This window comes from Nerophis ophidion, linkage group LG24 (assembly GCF_033978795.1).
Source record: "Nerophis ophidion isolate RoL-2023_Sa linkage group LG24, RoL_Noph_v1.0, whole genome shotgun sequence".
NCBI classification, from domain to species: Eukaryota; Metazoa; Chordata; class Actinopteri; order Syngnathiformes; family Syngnathidae; genus Nerophis; species Nerophis ophidion.
This window is the reverse complement of record NC_084634.1, coordinates 17074626-17087835: the sequence shown is the minus strand read 5'-3', so window position 1 is coordinate 17087835 and position 13210 is coordinate 17074626. Positions and strand designations below refer to the sequence as shown.

The window sequence follows — 13210 nt, the reverse complement described above, 5'->3', positions numbered from 1 at the left end:
TTTGCTATTAGTGGAAGATGGGGAGGACGTACATTAGCTATGTAGATCAGGGCTGTACAAACTTTTTTCCACAGAGGGTTACACAAAGAAAAATAAAATAATTCGAAGGCCATTTTGAAATTTGTCATTGTTAAAACCAATACAATAAGTATCTTAACCATTAGGGTGTCCCTCGATTTTGATGAATGTTAAAAGTAAAGGGGACCCAAAAGGGTCTCAGTCATTAAAGTGTTTGAGCGTATCTATATAAAAATGTAAATGTCAATATATATATAATTTGTACTCTCTAGATCAGGGGTAGGGAACCTATGGCTCTAGAGCCAGATGTGGCTCTTTTGATGACGACATCTGGCTCTCAGTTCAAGAAGTCGCATTAATGGTAATAAGTATTTTATCTATTATTGGATAGCTTCAGAATAACACAGTGATGGGGGCTGAGCTGAATCTTGAGAGACTTATTGTACTCTAAAAATGTTGGTATTAATAAAAAATGCATGCATTTAGTTGTATTCAGTGTTAAAAAATATTATATGTCTCTCACGGAAATACATTTTAAAATATTTGGCTTTCATGGCTCTCTGAGCCAAAAAGGTTCCCGACCCCTGCTCTAGATCCACTTCAGATCCGTCTTGTCGATTTTATTTTTTAATTATTTTTTTAGCAATGCCAGTTTCAAAACTGCCTACACGGCAGCTTTGTTATTAGCGTCATGAACTGTGGGGTTTTTTGTTATTATTCCCTTTGCTAGTGTTTCGTTCTTGTCGAGCACTATTTAGTTTTCCTCTTCCTGTGTGTGCTGTCCTGCTGTCACGTGAACAACCTTTGATCGTCGTTCCCTGCACCTGCCTTCGTTTATCGATTGGTGTCCCCACCTGCTTTCTACACTAATCACAGCCCCCTTCTATACGCGGTTTCACCATTCACTGGGAACGGGTACATTACATTGCCCCCCGCTGGTGACTGGTTCACGCTATGCTGCTATAGCATTATCGTTCTGAGTTCTTGCTACTCACTGTGCTACGCTAAGATAGCTTTAAACCTCACATGCGCTTCCCCACAACACAACCCTGTTTTTGTATTTTCCCTTGCTTAGCAGGTATCGTACACCTTGGTCTCCTAGGACGCATCCTCGCTCATCCATGCAGAATGTACACTGGCCAAAAGCGGGCGGCCGAGGGTGGAGTCGGCTCTCTTGGTTTCTTTGTTGGGTCTGCTCCTGTCTCTGGCCATGCTCCCCCCACCCCAGCAGACAGTGGTGAGGAACACACAGTCTATATGTGTTTTATTTTTTTGCTGTTGTTTTACTTTTGTAGCTGTATGTAGAAATGGCTGGTTGCATCAGCCCTGCTTTTTGAATGTCCTTTGTGTTCTTTGATGTTTCCCTCTTACAAACATGCTTATGTGTGCTATAGCTATGAGTTTTTTCCCCCCTTGGCCTCAGTCTGGACCCCTTCTCCAGGGGCCCAGGTTTGGACTATTTTTTTTTCTCATCCGCCCCCCACCTAACCTCCCCAGTGTTTACCTGTTTCTCACCTTTTTTTGTAAGGGGTGCCGGAAGTTGGAAGACCCGCCAGCGATCCTGTTCTATCTCCCGGTAATGTTTGTCTGCTCTTGAATGGGATTGTACTGAAAATCTTAATTTCCCCTCTCTATTTATTTACAGACATACATAGTTTTGTATTTCATTATTGTTTCTTTTTTTAATATCAGAGTCCATTCTGCAAAAAGGTTATTCTGGAAGCACACAGCTTATGGAATAACAACAAATTTCAAAATCTACCCACCAAATACCCATTTAAAATTTCATTTATAAATAAAAAAGGAATCTTTAAATCCAGCAAATCAGTCTCAATACCTTATTATTCAAATTTGATTAATAGGTTGCATCTTGAACATCTGCGATAATATCATCATACATACAGAGGTAAAGATCAAAATTATGCGACTAATGTGAATTCCTCAACCATAAGGGGTGTGTCAAAACAGTGGTTCTCAACCTTTTTTCAGTGATGTACCTACCCACTGTGAACATTTTTTTTATTCAAGTACCCCCTAATCAGAGCAAAGCATTTTTGGTTGAAAAAAATAGATAAAGAAGTAAAATACAGCACTATGTCATCAGTTTCTCATTTATTAAATTGTATAACAGTGCAAAATATCGCTCATTTGTAGTGGTCTTTCTCGAACTATCTGGGAAAAAAAGATATACAAAATAAAAAATGATATAAAAAAAAAAAAACTTGTTGAAAAATAAACAAGTGATTCAATTATAAATACAGTTTTCTAAACATAGAAGTAATCATCAACTTAAAGTGCCCTCTTTGGGGATTGTAATATAGATCCATCTGGATTCATGAACTTAATTCTAAACATTTCTTCACAAAAATATAAATCGTTAACATCAATATTTATGGAACATGTCCATAAAACATCTAGCTGTCAACACTGAATATTGCATTGTTGTATTTTTTTAACAGTTTATGAAATTAAATAAATAATTGATAAATGGGTTGTACTTGTATAGCGCTTTTCTACCTTCAAGGTACTCAAAGCGCTTTGACACTACTTCCACATTTACCCATTCACACACACATTCACACACTGATGGAGGGAGCTGCCATGCAAGGCGCCAACCAGGAGCAAGGGTGAAGTGTCTTGCTCAGGACACAACGGACGTGACGAGGTTGGTTCTAGGTGGGATTTGAACCAGTGACCCTCGGGTTGCGCACGGCCACTCTCCCACTGCGCCACGCCGTCCCTAAATTAAATCCATATTTTGTTGAAGTATTATTCAATAAATGTATTTGTGACGGCCTTCCTACCGTCCATGTGTGGGTTGTAGTGACGATGGATACAGGACGCATCATAGCAGGTTTGACTTTCATTTATTATTTCAATATTTGTTATGTCTTGCCTGGTTGTCGCGCCCCCTGACGGCTCGTCGGCTCCGTCTCTCCACAGTATTTATAAAGGATTTTTGAATTGTAGCTATTTTTAGAATATTTTAAAAAAATCTCACGTACCCTTGGCATATCTTCAAGTAGCCCCATTTGAGAACCACTGTGTTAAAAGACCTAAGCATAACATTGCAAAAAATTTAGCTTAAAACACTTTTTAAAAATGTTTAAATAATTAGATTATTTTATAGAGATAGAGCTTTCATTAATCCCTCAGGGATTAATAAAGTATTTCTTATTCTGATTAAAGATGAAATAATTATTTTACCTACACGCTGCTTCCTGTACACGAAAATACCAACATTTTGCAGTGTCGATATTACAATATTTCATTACATTGCGCCCCTTTACACTTTAATTCCACTTTATATGTGTTTTTTTTTGTTTTAAATAGTATTTTTAAAACGTGCCGTGGGTGCCCCCCGGTCGCACTTTGGACACCACTGACGTAGAGATACTCTTTTTTTTTTTTTTTGTCGCTTCTTTTTCACATTAGGCCCTATTGCCTTCAGTTAAAGGCCTACTGAAACCCCCTACCACCCACCACGCAGTCTGAAAGTTTATAATATCAATGATGAAATTCTAACATTGCAGCACATGCCAATACGGCCTTTTTAGTTTACTAAATCACAATTTTAAATTTCCCGGGAGTTTCGTCTTCGAAACGTCTTGTAATGATGACGTGTACGCAAGACGTCACAGGTTTTTAGGAAGTATGAGCGCTGCACAAACACACAGCTAAAAGTCGTCTGCTTTAACTGCATAATTATATAGTATTTTGGACATCTGTGTTGCTGAATATTTTGCAATTTGTTCAATTAATATTGGAGAAGTCACTGTAGAAAGATGGAGTTGGGAAGCTTTAGCCTTTAGCCACACAAACACACGGTGATTCCTTGTTTAAAATTCACGGAGGTGAAACTTTCCTATGGATCAGAGCGCGGTCAAGCCAACATGGATCCCTACCAAATGTCAACCAGCAGGTTTCGGTGAGAAAATTGTGGTTAAAAAGTAAGTTCTTACCGGAGAAAAGCTGAGCTTGTGCCGTCCACAGCTGCCGTCGACTCCCCTGAGACACTGCGCGTCAAGACACCTGTGGAGACACCCTTCCGACTATCAGGTAATATTTAACTCACTAAAACATTAGCAACACAATAGAAAGATAAGGGATTTCCCAGAATTAACATAGTAAACGTGTCTAAAAACATCGGAATCCTTCCCAATGCAATCGCGTTTTGTTTTTTGTTTTTCTAGTCCGTCGCTATCAATATCCTCAAACTCATTTTCTCGGTCCGAATAGCAGTTTTTTTTGGAGGCGCTGTCACGCCAAATTTCTTCTCCCTACAAACCCCCCCCCCTTTACTTCCGGGGTCATGATTAATACAGATGTTTTGTTAACGCTATATTATAAAAATATAATGCTATATTATAAAAATACAGACGTTTTGTAGATGCTATATTATAAAAAAATTTCCAAACACAAGCTATGGGATGACATAAGAGGAAACGTGACCCCGGAAGTAAATGCGTCATCCCATAGCTTGTGTTTGTAAATTGTTTTTTAATTGTTTTTTTTTTTATAATATAGCGTTATATTTTTATTATATAGCGTTATATTTTTATAATATAGCGTTAACAAAACGTCTGTATTAATCATGACCCCGGAAGTAAATGGGGGGGGGAGGTTTTAGTAGGGTGGAAGAAACTTGGTGTGACAGCTCCCATTATAAACAATGTAAATATGTGAGGAGCCATCAAACATGTGACGTCATCGTCTGCAACTTCCGGTAAAGGCAGGGCTTTTCTCTTAGCACCAAAAGTTGCAAACTTTATCGTGAATGTTCTCTACTAAATCCTTTCAGCAAAACTATGGCAATATCGCGAAACGATCAAGTATGACACATAGAATGAACCTGCTATCCCCGTTTAAATAGGAAAATCTCATTTCAGTAGGCCTTTAACTCAAATTGAATGGTTCTTTTGCACATCACTGCCAAGAGAGAGCGACAAGGATGGAAGAGAGAGAGGGAGAAAAAGAGAGAGAGAGAAAGAGAGAAAGAGAGAGAGAGAGAGAGAGAGAGAGAGAGAGAGAGAGATGCTTACCAAAAACGGTTCATAATCTGCAGCTTGGACTCGCCATGTATTCTTCCCTCCTCTTGTGCCGCAGTGAATGGAATGGAACATTATTATTCTACATAACTCAACCGCCATATTAATAGCTTGGACATCTTTTTTTTTGTGTGTGTATGTTTTATTTTTGGCGAGCGAACGGATTAACAAACCTTCTCCTCCTCTCAGCCCCGCAATGAGATTCAGCACTTCGGACACAAACTAGCCGCCGACTGAAGGTAAGCTGAAAAAAGGAATAAAGAGAAATAAATGAATAAAACTGTTGAACATTAGACGAGTCAACAGCGTGTCAAAGTGGTAAGTAGTTATGTATTTTTCTTTTCCGGGTCGTGACTCTTCTCCCTCGCCGGATGATAAATGATCTTTGTCCAGCCCCAAAACGAGGCATTCAAACTCTTAAAATAAAATTAAAAATGTTTTACTTGTCACAAATAATTACTTTACGTTACCGTTGTCGACGTTATTCGAGGCAAACTGTTCCGCGTTTGAATAGTCGGCGCGCGCGACCCGGCGCGTGCCTCCCGGAATACCGCGCGCGACCGCCCCCGGGGTACGCGCCCACAGACGCGCAGGGTCACGGCGGAAATATATGGCCGCGACCCCCGGAGCCCCGGACACCGACAATATTTCAAAGTGACAATCGGATGAGGAGGAAAATTATAACTGAATTATGACAATTATTAGTAACATATGGCTACGACTGTACTATTTTTATGAATTATTTTTTTTAATTTTAATTATTATTATTATTATTATTATTATTATTATTTAAATCAACATAAAACACACAAAATACACTTAGATTTAGTGCACCAACCATAAAACCCTCCCTTCCCATTCACACAAAAAGGGTTGATTCCATCCATCAATCCATCTTCTTCCGCTTATTGGAGGTTGGGTCGCGGGGGTAGCAGCCTAAGCAGGGAAGCCTAGACTTCCCTCTCCCCAGGCACTTCGTCTAGCTCTTCCCGGGGGATCCCGAGGCGTTCCCAGGCCACCCGGGAGACATAGTCTTCCCAACGTGTCCTGGGTCTTCCCCGTAGCCTCCTACCTGTTGGACGTGCCCTAAACACCTCCCTAGGGAGGCGTTCGGGTGGCATCCTGACGAGATGCCCGAACAACCTCATCTGGTTCCTCTCGATGTGGAGGAGCAGCGGCTTTACTTTGAGTTCCTCCCAGATGGCAGAGCTTCTCACCCTATCTCTAAGGGAGACTTGGAGGTGCTGATTCTCATTCCGGTCGCTTCACACTCTGCTGCGAACCGATCCAGTGAGAGCTAAAGATTCCGGCCAGATGAAGCCATCAGGACCACATCATCTGCAAAAAGCAGAGACCTAATCCGGCGGCCACCAAACCGGAACCCCTGAAAGCCTTGACTGCGCCTAGAAATTCTCTCCATAAAAGTTATGAACAGAATCGATGACGGGTTGATTCCTTCTGTTACTAATTTAACTAAAATCAAGGCTGTCATAACGTGGACTCTGGTGTGGTTTGTTTTCCCGGAATGCAAATGAACTGGATTGGACATGGCGTGAAGGTAGATACAGTACATGATTTAATAATACTATAAAAAGTGAAAACAAAAAGGCGCGCAAAAAGTTGGCTAAGGAAACAAAAGGCACTTTGACGTAAACTAAGCACATAAAACACAAGACACTAACTTTGGCATGAATAAACAAAAACTTACTAGCGGTGACGTGAGCAGGCCAGCATCAACTAAAAAACAGAGTGGTCATAAACTGGCTGATGACGCCAGAACGACCAACTGAAAAAACAGGCTTACGTGATAATGACATGATTGAAAAAGGTGCGGGAGTCCAACACTTGAGACAGGTGAAACTAATGGGTCGTCATGGTGACAAAACAAGGGGGTGAAAAAACAGGAACTAATGGAGTCTTGAAGTAACAGAACATAACTAAATAAAACATGATCACAAGACATGACAAAGGCATTGCAATTTCAATAGTGCTATCAATTGTTTATTATTTTTTTAAATCAGAATAATCGCACTTTTGTATTCAGATTGACCATGATTAATCACAGTTGCTACAGTGCAATATATGTATCTTTGCAGTAATCTATTTATTTATATCTTTACCTTATTGCTTTTTTATCCTGCACCACCATGGGCTAATGCAACAACATTTCATTCTTATCTGTACTGTAAAGTTCAAATTTGAATGACAATAAAAATGAATTCTAAGTCAACTTACAAGCATTGTTTGCAGTGGGAGCGTTTTTGCTAGCGACTGTCTCGAAAACATGTAAATACATGCAAATTGTTAAAATATAATTATTTAATTGTTGAAGTGAGTGTATTTTTAAGTGAAATTCTCCTGACTCTGTTTCATGTACAGAGGGAATGAGACGGCACAGATAGGAGGGACGTCGTTTAACTCTATGTTTAATTATTGCCAATTATTACCATGAATTGATTAACGTGGACCCCGACTTAAACAAGTTGAAAAACTTATTCAGGTGTTACCATTTAGTGGTCAATTGTACGGAATATGTACTGAACTGTGCAATCTACTAATAAAAGTATCAATCAATCAATCAGTCAATTATATATACACAATATATAATAATCAGAAATTAAGTGTGTGGACTAATCCACAAGTGTGACTATGTGTGAGAATTAATTGTTTAGTGTTACCAGAGTGTTGAGCGAGAGGCAAAGTCCAATGGGGCAGGGCAGGCGCATAGGTCCGTGAGATAGGCAGGAAGTCGGGGGCGATAGAAAAGCGCCAAAGGTCCGTGTCCAGGTGGGAAGTCGAGATCCAAGAGGCATTCAGGGAAGCAGAGGGAACACGGAGAGACGAGACGCACATCTCGTGACGCGGGAACGGAGGTCTGCTGTTGGAACAACAAAGAGGACACGAGACGATAAACACGACAAGTTAGAAAACAGAGAGCAAAAGAGTGCACAAAAAGCTGACGTGTCAGCGCACTGTACTGAACAGGTAGCTACGTTCTGGCCCCGGATAGTTAGAACTTTTTTATTTTGGCACTGTGTAAAGTGTAGTATATTATTTTTTATCAGCATTGTATGATTTTCTTTTTTAGACCACATTTAATTACGATTTATTTTTATATTGATTTTAAAAAGTTTTGAATCGATTCTTTTAACACTTAAGCACCACTCTGCAAGTGGTGCTTTAAAACATAGCTAGCTCGCGGCTAACATCCATCCACAGTGTTTTAGCTACTTCTAAATCACTAATCCGTGCCTCCATGGCGACAAATAAACTACGTTTCTTACAAATATCATCCATGCAGGACGAGGTATAATTCAACATTTTACAGTACATAGCCACCTCTTATTTGCCATATTTTACAAATTAAAAACAAAAGTGTGTTCTTGTCTTGTGATTGTGAACGGTAGGCAAAAATCAGAAGAAAAATAAGTTCCTCTTTAATGTGCACATTTTAAAAGTGGAATTCCAATATTGATGTGCATTTATTATAACAAAAATATATAGTTTTTTTTTTTGTATTGTTTATTTTCAATATTTCCCCCAAAAATGGCTCCAGCCCCAAAAGGGACGAGCGATAGAAAATGGATGGATAGAAGAATGCTAAAGACCGCCTTAAAAAACGGAATGGAATCAAACTAGATTTTACTGAATGAGACACCCAGAATGTACATGCAAATAAAGAATGTGGGATTTACAATATTCACTATGAACGATAAAACACTGAATATTCTGTTCAATCAATGTGTACAATCAAGCGAAAACGCAACAAAAATGCAACAAACAGCAAAATATGAGCGCGAAGGGTTAAAACAAAATCCCACCTACAATCTGATGCATCTGATAAATCACAAAGCTTTAGAACTTTGTCTGTCCCTGACACCCGCATTTCAGTCTGGCCACTCTGGAAACACTCCGTGGAAACGCTACCCACCCACACTGCTTGGTGCCTGGTCTGAGCTGCTGTGACTTTGATTACCATAATAACAGAATTGGATTACTATTGTGATTTATTAGATTACCATAGCAACTGGTATCATCATGCAAAAGCGCATATTTCAACCATTGAAATACTTTGTATTGTTCAAGACTCACGGTCATTTGAAAACATCACTGCCTATCATAATGGCAGCTACAGTTTCCATCTTCGAGATCTAAAAAAATATATTTGGGAATGTCCGGCGGGCCGGATTGAAAAGGTTGACGGGCCGCATGTAGCCCCTGGGCCTTAATTTGCCCAGGTCTGGTCTAGAGACTTTGTGTGGTATTTGTTCTTTATTAAAAACGAATAGCAACAAAACTAACATCTTTTTCTGGTGATATATTAGACTGTACTCATGTTTAGCTATGCCTGGTGCAATAGTATGTGCGCAATGTGTATTATTTATTGCAAATGTATTTTTTTTTTGTTTTTTCCTGTGTTTTACTTTTGTAGCTGAATGTACAAATGGCGCCACTGAAGTGGCCGCTAGTTCCATCAGCTCTTTGCTCTTTAATGTATTTTGTGTCTTTTGTGTTTCCTTCTTGTTTTTTTTTTTTATCTGCATAGCAACCACATAATTTCCTTATTGTGGGATAAGTGAAGTCTATATCCTACAGAATAATTTGGTTTAGCGTAAAAAACATACATACATATATATATATATATATATATATATATATATATATATATATATATATATATATATATTTAAGGTGTGGCAGCTATGATTTTGCTGTGGCGGTACGCCATGTTTAGTTACATTGAGGGGAAAACCGTCACTTTTACCTAATACAGGGGTCGGGAACCTTTTTGGCTGAGAGAGCCATACAAGCCAAATATATTTAAAAGTATTTCTGTGAGAGCGATATATATATATATATATTTTTTTTTTTTTTTTAACACTGAATACAACTATATGCATGCATTTTTAAGAAAGACCAACATTTTCAGAGTATGATAAGTCTCTTATTCTTTTTAATAACATTGTTATTCTGAGGCCCACCAAAAATAAATACAATACTTCTTACCATTATTGCGACTTCTTGAACAGGTGCGGTAGAAACCGGATGGATGGATGAAAATGCATGAGAATGTTTTATATTTTGAACGTTATTTTTGACACTGTGATTACCAGCGGAATTATTCATTACTTATCGTGTTAAGCAATGTCAGCTAAGATTCATCTGAGAGCCAGGGGCAGTCATCAAAAGAGCCACATCTGGCTCTAGAGCCACAGGTTCCCTACCCCTGACCTAATACAACCAATTACAGATAACAGATTTCCAAACATGAGTCCTACCCAAAGTCCAAACCCCATAAAGTAATTATTTATTGTCATGTATACTGTGAATGTTACACCCTTCGAAAATGTGCTAAACTTTAGCTTTAATCTGGGATTAAACGTGTGACCTTTTATTTACTAGATGGCTGCTTGCATGGGACCACCCACTTCTTGGTTCTCGCTGCCTCTGTGCTGCAGCTTTTCTTGCACAAATTAATTCACAGAAAATAAAAGGAAGAAAAATGCCCCTGTCCGGCTCCTTTCGGATAAGAGGTGACCACCCCCGCCCCCGCCCCCGACCTAACAGCTCGGCGAGCTTGGAATACACGCTCAAGTCACACGAACACACCACAGCACTATAAACCCATGGTGATTTCCAGAAAGCCCCAGATTTAAAAGGCTTGATTCTAATGGCGTTAATTAGGATTTTGATTACATTGAATGTGTGATAACGCATTAACCGTGTCTGATACGTGGGATCAGGCTGCGAGTGACAAGAATTTAGCACGAGTCAGAGCCGAGATGTTACCGCGGTGCATCTCCCCAGTGCCCTTGAAAGAAATCACATTTTGAGAAGCCAGTTTTTCCTCCGGGTTATTAAACTGCGGGCTCGACTGTATTGAAATTGCTCCTTCGTATTGCGGGGCTGACGAGCCAAATGCAAATTAATCTTTCATGCTCAATTTATTATCCGATAAACAGACTATGAATTTGAATTTGAAAAGTGACCCTGCGGAGGTCAGGCTGCACAATTGCCTTTTACGTCTTCCTGGAGTGTTTTATGTAATTAGAAATTAATCTTCAACCGATAGGTAGGAGGGAAAGTGAGCTCAGGGGCATGTGCTCAAAAGAAACATGCAATATTTCCTCAAATAGCGTTTTTCGGATGGAGGAGTCCACCCGGATACTTTTCTTCTAAGGCTGTCTAAATTGATAATAGGTGACTAGAATTGATGTTTAATAAGTCACTCTACAAAAAAGAAGCAAGTAAAAACAATAGTAGGCCAAGCTGTCTAAAGTTCTGGAGCTTTCTCTAGAACGGTTGCCCACTTTCCATGCTTTTTTCCACCCAGGACTCAACTAGAGATGTCCGATATTGGCTTTTTTGTCGATATCCGATATTCCGATATTGTCCAACTCTTAATTACCTATTCCGATATCAACCAATACAAATATATACAGTAGTGGAATTAACACATTATAATGCCACATTTTTTTTGTAATGCCCAGCTGGATGAATTAAACAATCTAACAAGGTTTTCCAAAATAAGAGAACCACTTCAACTCAAATTATGGAAAAAAGCGCCAACATGGCACTGCCATATTTATTATTGAAGTCACAAAGTGCATAATTTTTTAAACATTCCTCACAACAGCAGCTTGGAATTTGGAATATGCTCTCCCGAAGATAATCCTGATACCCATTACAACCATGGGAAATACTATACTTTGACTTTCAAAAAGTTTAAGTCTAAGTCTCAGAAAGTGTATTATTCTTTATTTTTTTCAAACATGCCTCAAATCAACTCCTACATAAAACCATAAAGGCACACAACTTCAAGTCCAGAGTATACTAGAGCAGTGGTTCTCAACCTTTTTTCAGTGATGTACCCCGTGTGAACATTTTTTTAATTCAAGTACCCCCTAATCAGAGCAAAGCATTTTTGGTTGAAAAAAAGAGATGAAGAAGTAAAATACAGCACTATGTCATCAGTTTCTGATTTATTAAATTGTATAACAGTGCAAAATATTGCTCATTTGTAGTGGTCTTTCTTGAACTATTTGGAAAAAAAGATATAAAAATAACCCAAAAATTGTTGAAAAATAAACAAGTGATTCAATTATAGATAAAGATTTCTACACATAGAAGTAATCATCAACTTAAAGTGCCCTCTTTGGGGATTGTAATAGAGATCCATCTGGATTCATGAACTTAATTCTCAACATTTCTCCACGAAAAATAAATCTTTATCTATGGAACATGTCCACAAAAAATCTAGCTGTCAACACTGAATATTGCATTGTTATTTTTTCACAATTTATGAACTTACATTCATATTTTGTTAAAGTATTGTTCAATAAATATATTTATAAAGGATTTTTGAATTGTTGCTATTTTTAGAATATTAAAAAAAAATCTCACGTACCCCTTGGCATACCTTCAAGTACCTCCAGGGGTACACGTACCCCCATTTGAGAACCACTGTACTAGAGTAATAAAGTAAACAATAACATAGTCCTTGTTTAGTGCAAGACTGCCTGGCATACTGTATAACAGGAAATCATAAACTGGGCTCAATCTGCCCCGCTCCAACATATTTGTATGAGTAACACAAATGTGCTGCAAGCTAGTGGTGAGTGCTTGAAGTGGCCTACCAGTCAGCCAGAGCTTCTGAAACTGCGTTGAGACAGGGCATCTCCGTTCACTGCAAGTTGCAAAGTGTGCGCCATGCAGGGCAGACTAGCCACACCAAACTCCACCTTTGTGCATTGTCCCTGACCACAACGTGAGCTTTTGCCCCGGGGTGGTTTTGTTGTATTTTTGTTTTTTTCTCAGCGGAGTCTATAAGCGACAACTATGTGGTACTAAATTGTTCCCGTGTGTGCTTTTCATCCATCTTCCGCTTGTATTCGTCGTGTATCTCCTTATGATTCTTGAAGAGGTAGGAGATCAAATTGCTCGTATTAAAGGAAGACGTCTTGGTTCCTCCTCGCATAACTAATTTTTTGCAATCATTGCAAATTGCCAGTTTTTTATCCGTCAGACACACTTTAAAATAATCCCAAACCATAAATATGGTGTGGTTAGTAAGTCATCGAGCGAGTTCGCTTGTTAGCCAGGCTACAGCACCGGCAACAGCACATGCTTGTTGTTGTTACGCT

At 39.0% G+C, this 13210-nt stretch overlaps 1 long non-coding RNA gene across 1 annotated transcript; it reads right to left on the bottom strand.

Annotated features, from left to right (window-relative positions):
- Nucleotides 1-2117: 2117 nt before the first annotated feature.
- Nucleotides 2118-5637, bottom strand: LOC133542159 (uncharacterized). The gene is made up of 5 exons (XR_009804079.1): nucleotides 5537-5637; nucleotides 5240-5310; nucleotides 5061-5112; nucleotides 3981-4050; nucleotides 2118-2190 (listed from the first exon to the last, which is right to left on the bottom strand). It is a non-coding gene; the product is annotated as an uncharacterized LOC133542159 (long non-coding RNA).
- Between the last annotated feature and the right edge of the window lie 7573 nt (nucleotides 5638-13210).